Raw genomic sequence first — 12,265 nt, forward strand, 5'->3', positions numbered from 1 at the left:
GTACTCAGCAGCCAGGGTCTCCAGAATCATCGTGGTTTGCTGTGCACTTCATAACATGGCACAGCGTCGTGGCTTGCAGATTCCTGAAGACCAAGTGGCTCGTCACATATCCTTCTCAGATGAGGAGGAGGACGAGGAGGAGGAGGAGGGCAAAAACGAACATCTTGCAGAGGCCCATCAACCAGCGGCAGCAGTACGCGAGAACATTGCTGCCCGGGATGCAAGGAACGCACTCATCTTGGCCAGATTTGCTTAGCCTAGCCAATCAAGCACTTTTGCCTTACAGCTTCTTACCTGAGCATCGACAATGGCCAAGAACCAGCGGATTCCTAGCAATGTGACCACCATACTGACAATTGTAAGTAATCCTAAGCCCTCAATGTGAAAGTCCCATTCGCGAAATGAGACACGCCACAACTATAGCAGTAGCCATCAGATTTTTTATTTACATTATTCATCTGATGGCTTTTTCACAGAAAACATCAAATTTCACCCTAGTGACTACTCTTGTGACTATTTCACACAGAATCACAGAAACCCCACAGTGCAGATAGAGGCCATTTCGGCCCATCGAGCCTGCACCGACACATATCCCACCCGATCCCCGTAACCACTACACCAACACATATCCCACCCTATCCCCGTAACCCCACGTATTTAATCCCCCTAACACACTAAGGGTTAATTTATCATAGCCAATCAACCTAACCTGCACATCTTTGGACTTTGTGCAGTATCTTTCCCTTACGCGTGCTCCTACGTGGTGCTTCCCCTGTGGCTTCAGCAGATGTGGAGGCCCCTTGCTCACTTACCTGCTGCTCCTGTCTCGACACCTTTGGCGGGCGTCCTCTGGGGTTGCGTACCTGTGAGGGCTTGGCAACAGTCTGCTGCTCCTGCGGCTGTGCAGGGGTTGAGATGCCGATCTCAGTTGGGTGTGGACTCTGGTGGGGCTCTGACCGAGGGCTCTGCAGTGGCATGGAAGTGTGAGCGCTTGGAGAGGAGCCCCCACTTCCTTGATGTCTGCCACCAACTTCCCTCTCATGGGTCAGGTCCCCCTCAGCGCTTGCAAGTGGCTTGAGAGGGGGGCCATGGGGACCCTTATCTGCACTGGCAGTCCTACTCAGAAGGACTTCCATGAAGGTTTGGTTTCTCACCATGTTTTCTGCACTCTGGCGACTTATCACCTCCATGGAGGTTGCCATCCTTTCCATGGTGATGCGTTCATGCGCCAATGACTGCACAAAGGCTCTGCTCATGTTCGCCTCCATTCGCTCCACACTTGCAGCGACCCTGGAGACAAAACCTGCCAGAGACTCCTGCATCTGTTCCTGGAGTTCCAGCACCGCTGATCTTATGGATGGACCCAAAGGCAGAGGGTCGACATGCAGCTGAGCTGAGCTGGCAGAGTCCTGCGCCCTCCGACTAGGACTCTCCACTGCTGTCCCTGTCTCCACAATCTGCTGATGCTCACTTGTGAGCTGTGATACACCAGGTGGCAACACTACTCTATGTCCCGAAGGTCCCACCGAGGTGTGAGTGTCTGCGCTGGTGTTGGGTGTGCTGAATTCTGCTGACGCTTCACCCTCAGAGGTTGCAGCTTCCTCTGAGGAGTCTTGAGGCTCATGCTCTTCCTCCTGGCTAATGGGAATGGGTGCTTGCGATGGTCCTGTGGGGGAGTAAAGGAAAGTCAGAAATGTGATGCCAAGGTTACATGCACATTGCATATTGCAGATGATCATAAGTCCATCTGTTAGAGCTTCAAAATCATTATCAGTGACTCATGCAATGTCAATGAGAGAGATGGAAACTATTCTGTCACCAGCTTGCTGTAATGCACCCCTCTGTCCGTCCCCCACTTGCGCATCTTCCTCCACTCCTACGATCTCCAGGACCGCCTCCTCCCAGGGGGAGAGGTGGGCTACTGAGGGTGGCCCTCCTCCTGTCCTCGCTCTTTCTCACTTATTGTGAGCTTTCTTTTCCTGCAATGAGGGAGACAAGTGGAGGTTGAGTGAGAATGAAGGAGTGAGTGTAGAGATTCCATAGCATAGATACTTAGAAGGAGACAAAGATGGAGTGAGGTGGCAAGACCAAGGGCCCTCCCTGTGTCCTGTCAGTTGTTTTCATAGCATCACAGTGATAGGGAGTGTGAGGGCTGCATAGTCGAATAGTTAGGTGAATGTGACCATAGAGAGAGAGGGAATGGGTAAGGGTGCATGGATGTCAGTGTCAAGTGGGATGTGGAGGAAGAGATTGCTAAAGCTGAGTGCTGGTGAGGAGAGGCAATGGGGATCAGATTGAGGGTGATGGGAAATTCATACTCACTTTTCCAGTGCGCAGAAGGTCATGAAATCTCTTCCTGCACTGAATCCAGGTTCTGCGGGTTACTGATAATGAGTCGACCTCCTCTGCCACCTGGATCCACACAGCCTTGGTCTGCTGAGGAGGCTTCTTCCTCCCTGAAGAAGGGAAGAGCACCTCTTTATGAGCTCTTGCTCCCTCAACTAAAGCCTGCAAGGCAACGTCATCAAACCTGGGAGCACAGCTAGGTCTCTCGCTGGTCATTCTGCCTCCAGGTCCCTGTAGCATGAAAGGCCAAAAGGTTGGCAGTCTGCAGGAGAAGCAAGGCTTGTTGCAGACCTTAAATGCAGCAGCAAAGATGATGTCATCAGAGGCGACTTTCAGACTGGAAAAACTCATTTGCCATGGATTCCCACATCTTGGAACTCAATTGGCCAATTAAGTTAAAATCGCATCAATCACCCACATCGATTTAGATTCGGGTGGATAACACGAAATGCGGATTACACGACCCCAGCCCGCCCCTGAATTAAAATCCAGCCCATAGAGTACAAAAGCAAGAAAGTTATGCTAAACTTTATATATAACTGGTTAGTCCCCAGCTGGAGTATTGTGTCCAGTTCTGGGCACCAGATGTCAAGGCCGTTTAGAGGGTACAGAGGAGATCTACTAGAATGGTACCAGGGATATGAGACTTCAGTTATGTGGAGAGACTAGAGAAGCTGGGGTTGTTCTCCTTAGAGCAGAGAAGGTTAAGGGGACATTTAAAAGAGGTGTTCAAAATGATAAAGGGTTTTGATAGAGTAAATAAGGAGAAACTGTCTACTGGCAGGAGGATCGGTAACCAGAGGACATAGATTGAAGGTAATTGGCAAAAGAGCCAGAGGCGAGATGAGGAGAATTTCTTTTATGCACCAAGTTGTTATGTTCTGGAATGTACTGTCTGAAAGTGTGGTGGAAGCAGATTCAATAATAACTTTCAAGGGCAATTAGATAAATACTTGAAGGGGCAAAATTTGCAGGGCTGTTGGGGAAGAACAGGGGAATGGGATTAATTGAATAGCTCTTTAAAAGAGCCAACACAGGTAGGATGGGCAAATGGTCTCCTACTGTGCTATATCATTCTATGATATGCAAAGCACTGAGGCACAAAGTTAATTTATTGTCTATATTGAAGCATTCTAAAATATATTGACTGCTGTTGAAAATGAAATGACAATCCAAGATCATGAGGAATTTAGGGAGCTATTTAAGTTGATTTGGGGAAAATTAGTTGCTTCTACCTAACCATTTTTATGCTGTTTTTTCATACCATTTTTTCTCCTAAGGCTAGTTTCTGGTTCTGCAATCTGGCGCTGTGCCCACCAAAATTTTACCCAAATGGTGATTGTTCATGTGTACCCTTGGGTAGTGACTGTGGCAGTCATTATAATCAAGCTCATTTTTGTGTTCATCAAATGCTTGCACACAAACACTTTCAAAAGTGATGGAAAACAGCACATTTTACCCTATAACAATGGTAAAACCTTTTATATTGATTAAAGTTTAGAAGATTTCGACTGGTATTAACAAAGCTGCCAGGAAAATGTTTTTTGTAACAAATGGTTTGCAATAGTATGAGGGAAAAAATCCTTTGTGCATTAGGTCAACAAAATCAAAAACTTGTTCTTTGTAAATAGACCCATGATTTTGTTTCAAATACTGCACAAAGGAAATCCTACTCAGAGTTTGTAATAAGTCACTACAGAGATACTTTGAGAAAATTTGTGCAGTGAGTGCTCCAACTTAGAAATGGAAATGACTAAAATATTATTTAATTCAGGATCTTTAATAGTCCCAGAAAGACAGAAATTGTATTCAATCTGGCTGAGTTTGGTGCAAAAGCGAAAGGACTGTGTTTAACTCATTCTTTTGACTTTACTTATATTGGCCTAGATTTTGCGGTAAAAATAACAATGGGGCGCATTTTAACCCCAAAAGACGGGTGGGTTGGGGCCGGGTGGGAGGCTAAAATTAGAAATCTGAATCCCAACCCCAGCCCGCCTCCAACCTGCCTATTTCTGGTTTAACGGAGGCAGGATGGGGGGCGGGCAGACAACCTGCTCCCAGGGTTGGCAGCTTAAATATTATAATGAGGCTGGAAGCCTCGGATTTAACCAGCTTTGCCGGTTTAACTGTGGCCGGCTGGGGTTCCCGGGCCTTGGGATTCCCAGCAGCTGCAGCGAGACGAGGACAGCCTCGGGAAGCAATCCTTGTGGGCCAGGAGAAGCATGAGTGCTTCCCCCCACCCCGCCAAGCTCCTCCACCAACAGCACAACCTCCATAGAAACCCCACCCCTGGATCGGGGATCGGACTCCGCCTCCTGGGTCTGGGGATCTGACCCACCCCCCCGCCCCCCTCCCCCCAGCATCGGAAACCCTCCAGGGGCTGAGGATCAGAACCCCCACAGGACTGAGGATCAGACTGCCCCTCAGGGCTGGGGTTCGGATCTCCTGCCCCCCGCCTCCCACCCCTCCCAGGCTGGTGTTCAGACCTCCCCAACCCCCCCTGGGCTGGGCATCATACTCCCCTGGGATTGGAACCCCCCCCTGGTGTTGGGGCTCGGACCCCAGGGGGTCAGGGATCGGACACCCCGCCACCTACCTGGGGTTGTGGCCTCTTGTCCAGCCCGACTGGAAGCCAGCCTGTCAATCAGGCTGACTTCCAGGCTGGGAACAAGTCCGTGATGTCACACGTATGCTGTGGAGTTAAAACCCCACTGCATGGGGGGAAACCCGGAATCACCGCTCTACCTCACCCCCCTCCCCTGACCCCCCGCTCCCGGCGGCTCCAAAAGTAGAAGTTCCGGCCTATGTGTCTCAGTAAGGATTCTTCAATCTGATTGGTTAAGGTAATACACAGTTGCTTGCCCTATTCACACAGGTTCCAGATCCCCTGTAGAGGGTTCCACGCTGTTTTGGATTTTTAATCACCACAAGTTCCAGTGCAAAAGCCCACAGAAAGTCTGTGAGCAAGTGTAAGTGCAATGAATGGCTGGCATCGTTTGTTCGTCACTGACCGCAAAATCAGGGCCAATGTTATTATTTTTCAATCAATGATCTAGAACAGATGAAAGCTATCAATAGGATGAATGATTAATGCTTTGATGGTTTCAGATCATAAGCAGCTTTTACTTTCAGTATTATACAACATACAATTGCTTTGTAGTTATATTTGACTTGAGAAGTTGAATGATGGCCACCAGAGAGAAAAGAACAATTCACACAAAGAATTAGATTACAGGAATTTAACACCCCGGCCTAGAAATTCAGTGCCCTTAGCACCGATTTTGCGGCGCTAGAGGGCCTAGCGCTGCAATTGGCGCCGGTTCCTAAATTGCCTGGTGCCCTTCCGCGGCGGTAGACCGGTAGCGCTGCGCCGGCACCGATGACGTCATCGGTGTGCGCAGCGTCCCGGTTGCCGTGGTAACCCGGCCCCAAGCCGAAATTCAGTTGCGGCCGCCTCGCCAGTGGCAGCCGCAACTAAGACTCCGGCAAACGAGTGTTGCCGGAGTCTGCGCCGGCGCTTTAAGGAGGCGCGGCGGCCGGCCGCTTTCCCGCCGGCCGCCTGCCCGCAGCTCCCTCCCCGGACTTCTCCCCCCCCCCCCCCCGGAACAGATGCAAGCCCGGCACTTGTCCGAGGTGCCGGGCTCATTTTTGATGAGATTTGCGCAGGCCGCGGCCGGGTGCAGGCAGCTCCTCCTTAACGGAAGGAGGAGGCCTGCACTTCCCGAGCCTGCCGCACCACAGCGGGCGCCGCAGCGCCGGAATAGCACCGCAATGCGGCGCGTTGCGCCAGTTTTCAGGCGCTAAAACCCTTCAGTAGCGCCGGCAGCCGTTTGGGCGCGGCGCTACTGAATTTTTGGCGCGCGCAAAGGGCTTTAGCGCCGGCGCTAATTTCCGGCGCTAAAGCCCTGGCGCAGCGCAAACTCAATTTCTAGGCCTGGGAATGTACAGTGTTGTTTGACATTATTTAATACAGTGACAGCAGTAACTTGGTTCATTTGTCACTGGTGGTAGCCTGCATCAAAATACAGCATCACTGAAGCCTGACCAAATAGAGGATGTGCAATCACTAAGAATTAGGAAATTAAATCATGTTCCTCCAAAATTAAATAGGGAAGCTTTGCTTGATATGTGGCTATCATTAACAATAATTTGGAAGTTTTTACCATTGATGAATATTTGGTGACTCCACATGTAGGCAACTTTAATTACTGAAATTCTCATTGTATAAATATATTGTTTTTCACATGTGACTCTATTCCTGCTCATTAATAAGCTTCTTTTAATAGGAAATCAGCATCAACTGTTGCCTAATAATTGAGTTGACATTTTAATGTTTTTATCTACAACAATTATTTCTATTCTTGGCATTGACATATTACAATTTATACAATGAGAACAATTATATATTCAAATGCTAGTTAATCACCTTTCTTTTAGTTTCAATCCCATGGAGATGACAGTGCTGGGAAAAAAAAACAAGAGAGTTTGTACTTTCTTTCTGTGACTAAAAGTGTGAGAACAATTAATGGCAGAGAATAATGGTATCATTCACTGCATGAAAAGTGAAATCAGTATGTTCATACTGTCAAGGGGCATAAATTACACTAATCACACTGGCAGTGACCTAAAGGTAAGTCCTGGAAGGGATTGTGTGGAGCGGCAACTGGGGAGGAAAATCAGCAATGATTTTTTTTCTATTTAAAAAGAAAAACACTTACCTTTTGATAGAGCTCGCCCAGTGACCACTTAAGATTCCCAAGCAGAGCGGGCCTGGCTAGGTCCTAAAAAGAATGGTAGCAAAATCAACACCTCTTTCATTGCTGCTGGCACCTAACATTCAGTCCCTGCAACCGTGTGACACATCCGCTGCATCATGGACATGTGCTGAGAGTCCCATCAAGTTACATTAATAAGCTGCCCTGATGTTATGGGGTGCGATCAGTTCATTCAGGCATAGGCACAGCTAATGGAGCAGCAATTCCGGTGCTGCACAGGCAGGAGCTAATTATTGCCCAGTAACTTGTTATCAAGGCAAATGCAGCAACTAGTCTTGAAACAGCACTGAGCTGAATGACCATTTAATCTGACTTATTGGTGGTACTGGCTGGTGAGAGGACTATTGGCTAGGACACAAAGAGAACTCTCTACTGTTCATCAGATAATGTCACAAGACCTTTAACATCCACCTAAATCCCCAGAACTGGTGAACAGAACCTTGGTTTAATATCTGCTCTGAAGAAAGGATGCTCCGACAGCACAACATTCCCTCAGTACTGCGCTAGTGTTTCAGCTTGGATTAAGCACTCAAAGAAGAGAGACATTTTTATTTTGTCCATGAGCAATGCCATAGGAAATCAATTATATTATACCATGTTATATTATGGAGCTATGGTGGGTAAGTGGAATTGAGGTACAGATCAGCCATGATCTAATTGAATGGCAAAGCAGACTTGAGGAACTGAATGGCTTACTCCAGTTCCTATTATATTGGCCCTGATTTTGCAGGGCCGATGACACCGCTGTAAGCCCTCAGAATGGCCCCACAAGTTCTGGGTTTCTGCATGCGCTGCGCATGCGTGAAAACCCAGAACTTGCAATCTGTCATGGTTCGCATTGACAGATTGTCCGCATGCGCCCCAAAAACACTTTCGCTGGTGTGGAGTTGGGCTATTTTGCCAACTACTGCCCAGCAAATGCCCACAAAGCCCTTATGCCTGGTAAAGGCAGGTGTAGGGCCTGCTTTTCCAGCATAAGGGTTAAAATAAATGTTAAATTAAAATTTAAAAAATCATTAAAACATACAGAAACATTTAAAATTAGTTTATGTAAATTTTGGCCCAGATTAAAATTTTAAAAATTATTTTTCAAAAAATATTTTTTTAATTTTAAATGCTTAATTAAAGGGAATTTTAATTAATTTTGAACATGGGAACATTATTTTTATTTCAGTTGTGTTAATTATTTATTTATTTGGGGATTTCTCATAAACCTATGGGGATTCTGTTCGTAAATGGAATCCCCATAAGCTTATGAGGAATCCCCCTTTCTGATTGAAGGACCTGGCCTACATGATCCCAGGAATGCTTATGAACTGCCTGCGTCCCTGGGATCCGAGGGCCTTTATGCAGGCATATGCCTGCAGGCCCAGGACCCGAAGACTCCGAAGCCTGGGAGCCAGCAGGTAGGTTCATAATTTTTTTCGGGTTGGAGGCGTACTCCGGAGGTAGGCCTCTGGCTGCAAATTTCAGACCATTGTGTTCTATTATATTATAAAATATTGCATAGTACACTGTATAATGCTCATTATAAAACAGCATAACCTCAGAGAAGTGTGAGCAACACATCGAAGATCTACAAGTATTTTTTTAAAAGAGCCCAAAACCCAACTCTTAGAATTCCCACTCATTTTCTCTTCCCAGCTGAAACATTTGTATTTACTCTCGCCGTCTGTTTTAATAAAATTTTCTATTGAACACCTGTAATTCCTGGAGGCCAGCTCCACTGTGCAAGTGCGATTGAGGGACACCTTTATCCGCCTGCAGCTGAGGATGTAGACCCATCCTAATTTGCAGAGATGGGGCCATTCAAATGATTGGAGTGGTTGCACGGCATGTGCAAGGATACATCGAAAGCAGGCTCCCTGATCTGTCGGCTGATGTTGGAGTGGCATACAGCCCCTCCGACGAAGGCTCCTAAGGCCCTTCCTAGGCCGAAGAAAAGTTGCTGGTGAGCTTATTTTTGCTCCTAAAGATGCAACCTGAGGGCATTTTATAGGTAATCGATCCCCTCCAAGGATGATTACCTTTCTGCCAGAAGTTTCTGGGCCTTTTCCTAGGACCTCAACAGGACTCACAGCAGATCTCAGCTGGCATGATTTTTACAGATGTCTTTTAAAGGTAAAATGGACAGAATTTACTGTTGAAGCCCAGGAGCTCTTCCAAGCATGCCCCTTTGATGTGGTGGGGGGGGGGGGGCGGGGTGGCGGGTGGTGGCGTTAGTGGGGCAAGTGAAAAATGTGCCCATGATCCCCTCCTTCTGGAACTTATCAATGTTACTGATTCTGCCCCTAATTCCCGGCCTCCCCAGGTGGAAATCATACTTTCCGCCTTCCCTGGCTCCAGGAAATTCAGGGTCTCTTTTTTTTCTCATAGGAACAGGAGTAAACCATTCTGCCCCTTGAACTTCATTTGATTAGATCATGGCTGACCTTACGTCAAATGTGAATACCTCTTCTTTTTGATTTTAAATGGACCTTCATTTGATCAAGCTGTTTACATTGTAACTTGCAGTGTAATAGAAAGAACTAAGAATCTGTGTGGTATATTAATCGAGGATGTCAGTTTAATTATGTCACATAACAAAGGAAACGAGAGAGTGAAAAAAGAGGACAAAAGAAAATTCTGTGGTGCCACCTCTACTAGTTTTCTAGGCTGAAAGTAATGAAAACATGTCCAGCTACATAGATTCACAAATTAAACTAAAATCTCTTCTGTAAATTGTAGTTTGATTTATGTTTCCTGAGAATACTGTAATTAACATTTGGCCCTTTATAAGATTGGTTTGAGGAACTATAGAGAATGTCTGTTATGAAGGGGAGGTAGAAAGCATACAAAAGCTAGGCATTTTTAGTAGTGAAAGAAAAAGCAGTATATTAGGGTCTGTGTTATATTTTATCTCAAAGAAACTTATAAAGGGAAAAATTGTGGTAAATCATTTCAAAAGTAAAGCAGCAGTTGCAAAATAGTAAAGTATCATAACAGCAATTTAAATATGAAACAAATGGCAAAGTATTATTAAAATGATCAATGTAAAATAGATTTGAAAATCTAAAGCAACAAACAAGAGTTCTAATAATATTAAATGTTTTATACAAGATAATAGAGACAGAACCACAGATGCACACAGAAAACAGAAAAAAAACTCACTTGTAGAATTAGCGAGAACCACAAATACACGAAAAGGATATGTATGTATAGAGACAAAGAGAATCATAGCCACACACAAGGACAGGGATTGATCTTACTTAATTCCCCTCAAAATTTCTAACCACCATTGCAAAAATTGCACTTAATGTACTTTTTTAACATATAATACAACTGATAGAATATTAGGTATATCTGCAGCTTAAATCATGATGAGTTCATGTACCATACACTTTTATTGTAACTAATTATTTTGAAATATCATATGTGAGACCATTAGATTTCAGTTTTCACAGAAAGAAACAAGCTGAATTGCAGAATGTGATCCCAGACACACCAATAAAAGTGTCAGCCAGTGGCTCAATTGGTAGCACCCTCGCCTCTGAGTCAGAAGGTTGTGGGTTCATAGTCCCACTCCGGTGACTTGAGCACAAAAAATCTAGGCTGACACTCCAGTGCAGTACTGAGGGAATACTGCACTGTCGGAGGTGCTGTCTTTCGGATCAGTTGTTAAACTGAGGCCCTGTCTGCCCTCTCTCAGGTGGACGTAAAAGATCCCATGGCACTATTTCTAAGAAGAACAGGGGAGTTTCCCCTGTGTCCTAGCCAATATTTATCCCTCAATTAACATCACTAAAAAATTATCTGGTCATTATCACATTGCTGTTTGGGGAGCTTGCTGAGCACAAATTGGCTGCCGTGTTTCCTACATTACAACAGTGACTACACTTCAAAAAGTACCTCTGTAAAGTGCTTTGGGCCGTCCAGTGGTTGTGAAAGGCATTATATAAATGCAAGTCTTTCTTAAAAATCTTGAAATCCAATGTCATGAAAAGGATTTTAACTTATTAAATCGCCTTGAAGTAGTGGCTTTGTTTGTAGGACTTTATTCAGTGCTGAATTTCAGCTGCACCTTATGTTGGAGCTGTCAGTTTTTGGAGAATGATAGTTTTCTTGTAGCTCTCGCAGCTTTTTGGGTTGGCATGTGTGCATCACGTTTCCAGGAGTGTTGTTACGATGTTTAATGATAAAAAAGCTTCTTGTGATAGTGGGTTGATGCCATTTCCATCTTTTCATACAGTGATTGTGAGCTAAGGTTTGAATAAAGGAGGTTTTCAGACCAGACATAGGCAATATGAAATAAAAACAGAAAATGCTGGAAATACTCAGCAGGTCAGGCAGCATCTGTGGAGAGAGAAACAGAGTTAACATTTTGGTCAATGACCTTTAGTCAGAACTGGAAAAAGTTAGAGATGTAACAAATTTTAAGCAAGTGCATGGGTGGCAAAGGGGGGAATTGGAGGAAAGAACAAAAGGGAAGGTCTGTGATAGGCTGGAACGCAGGAGTGATATAATGATAGTACAAAGCTAAAGGAGATGGTAATAGAACAGGTAAAGAAACAAAAGATGAGTCCAGAAGGGGGGTAAATGGGAAGACAGAATCATCAACAGGTGCCATCTGAAAAAATAGGGGTAGAGGTTATGGTCTGAAATTGTTGAACTGGATGTCAAAATGGCATTGTTTTTGCAGCGCAGCTAGTCCAATTTTGTTACTCCATCCCATTTTCTGGGGCTTGAGGTAGAAATTATATCCACAATATTTGAATGAGTTACTATTCACGCACAGGCTCGCACACATGTCCGTTCTCCCGCCCTCTTACAGACAGGAGCGAGTCTCGCGCTGGCCGCCAGAATTGGACGCGTCACGTGCCCCGGCACGGTGTGGTTCCCATGGACACAGACCGCGGCAGTGGCCGGCTGAAGCTCGAAGGGAAGCAAAATGTCGGTTGGCGCCCCGGCAGCGAGTAACGAGAGCCTGCCGCGTCTGACTCAGGGTAAGAGCAAGACTATGAATGGCTGCAATCAGTAATGGGTCAGTCAGAGATGGAGATAACGTTTATCCGGGGGCAGCCGAGCACTCCCGGCTCTCTCACCCCCGCCAGGTGCTGTCAGTGTCCTGCGGCTCTGCTGTTCACCTTCCTCCTACTCTGTTAGGA

The 12,265-nt window shown here is 45.9% G+C and overlaps 1 protein-coding gene across 2 annotated transcripts in view; it reads left to right on the forward strand.

Annotated features, from left to right (window-relative positions):
- The first annotated feature begins 11,970 nt into the window (after positions 1 to 11,970).
- The window catches only part of cnbd1 (cyclic nucleotide binding domain containing 1), a 345,231-nt gene continuing 344,936 nt past the window's right edge, over positions 11,971 to 12,265 (forward strand). For both annotated transcript variants that reach the window (XM_085992714.1, XM_085992717.1), the window contains exon 1: positions 11,971 to 12,103. The gene's annotated coding sequence lies outside the window, so the exon portion shown is untranslated. The remainder of the gene's footprint in view (positions 12,104 to 12,265) is intronic.

This window comes from Somniosus microcephalus, chromosome 7 (assembly GCF_052327205.1).
Source record: "Somniosus microcephalus isolate GS21.2 chromosome 7, FLI_Smic_1.0, whole genome shotgun sequence".
NCBI classification, from domain to species: domain Eukaryota; kingdom Metazoa; phylum Chordata; class Chondrichthyes; order Squaliformes; family Somniosidae; genus Somniosus; species Somniosus microcephalus.